Raw genomic sequence first — 1,877 nt, 5'->3', positions numbered from 1 at the left:
GCCTATAATCTGAGCACTCGGGAGGCTGAGGCAGGAGGATTGCTGTGAGTTTGAGACCAGACTGGGCTACATAGTGAGTTCCAGGTCAGTCTCAACTACATAGTGAGACCCTGTCTCAAAAAAAAACAAAAACAAAAAAAACTAAATGTGGGGCCAGGGATTTAGCTCTGTGGTTCAGTGGACTGCCTTGCAAGTGCAAGGATACGAGTTCAATCCCCGGTACCACAAAAAAAAAAAAACAAAAAACAAAAAACTAAATGTGTATTTCTCATCTTTTCACATACTTGTATCCCACTAGTCTTTCAGTTATCAAGGAATTATCTGAGTTGAGATTTGCAAGGACTGGAATACCATTTAAAATGGAAAAGATTTTAAATATTCAGAAATAAGGGAATCTCAAATTTATCCCAGATCTAAACTTTGTCTTTGAACCTTACAGTCTAAAGAAAATCTAAGTGTATCTGTCTTCTTTATGCCAGAACTTTAGAAATAACAAGAAAGCAAAGGGGCCCGGGATTTAGCTCAGTAGCACCCAGCCTAGTCTGCCTGGCAAGTTCAAGGTCCTGAGTTTGATCCCTGGTACCAAAAAGACAAGACTGAAACCAGGGCCACCTTCAGTGTTGCTAGAGGCAATGTGACTCGCCACTTTCTGTCAATTAAAATACAGTTTTCAGTGAGGAGCTGGTTGGCAAACCCACTCCCCAGAGCGAGAGAAGAGGGAGAGGAAGTCATCAGTTTTTAGTCTCCTGCTGTCCACATCCCTCCCCACCAATGGTCATGGCTGGCATTTGGACTTGCTGATCCAGCAGCCATCACTTTCTCCTGTGTGACTACATTACTTATGCATAGTCCCATCGGCTACTCTTGGTGGAAAGCAAGGGATCTGTCCCCACATAGGAGGAGATCGGCATATGGCCTTCCCTAAGCTCCAGTGCACCCTGTGTCGGCAGTGTCAGTGACTTTCCTATCTGCCTCCCCATCCTCGTGTCCCACCTGCAAAAGTCCAACCCTATGGAAGAGTAGCAAGAGGACAATGGACTGCATCACAGCAAGCTGCCCTCTGTGAGACTGGCCCTCCATCACTGCCAATTCCTGGGTTTCTCAGGAAGTGACTGGAACCCTCCAAAGAACCATTTTTAAAAGAGTCTGCAGTGTTCCCCATGTGACAGAATGTTTAGGGAAAAAGAAAACATGCATTAAGGGGAATCCTTCTGAACAAAATGGCTGTCTTTACCTACTCTCTTTAAGCAAAAACTGTTTCCAAAATTTTTAGTGTTAAACTATAACCAAGTGTCTCCTGATTTTTTTTTTTTTCAATATGTTTGGTGAGTGCTGTGACCCTGTTGTAGGTATTTTTTCTGCTGTCCCTTTCAGGGGAGAAGTGGTTTTAAGGGTTAATTTGGGGGAGTGAATTTCTGTCCCCTCCCACCTCTTTTGTTTCTCTGCTTGTCAGTATTGTCTGTGTGATTCAGAGAATTGGGGCAGTCACTTTGTGTCCTTTGTTGAGAATACTAAAACATTAAAAAGTAGCTGTAGAACTGAAAAAAGATCTGTGTTTTTAAAATGCAAATCAATATCATGTTAATAAAGAAATTCAAGCTATGGGGCAGCCAAACCCCTCCCCCTCCTCCTACCTTGGCTGAGGTATCAGCCAGGCCAGCCACTTGGGAAATACAGTGACCACACTCCAGGTGGGTGACTGCCTGGAAATGCCTGACAACTGCCGAATAAGAGAAATGAGAATCTAGGCGCGCAGAGGCTCTCAGTCGTGCCAGGATTCTCCCATACATCCTCAGGACCTCTGGGTAAAGGTCTCAAAGTTGGTGACCCAGAGATACCCTTACACCACCTTGGTCCCTGCCCAGTGTGCCTAGCAT

This window comes from Fukomys damarensis, unplaced genomic scaffold (genome assembly GCF_012274545.1).
Source record: "Fukomys damarensis isolate Sample0158 unplaced genomic scaffold, DMR_v1.0_HiC HiC_scaffold_5, whole genome shotgun sequence".
Lineage (NCBI taxonomy): Eukaryota > Metazoa > Chordata > Mammalia > Rodentia > Bathyergidae > Fukomys > Fukomys damarensis.
Note: the sequence above shows the minus strand (reverse complement) of the source record.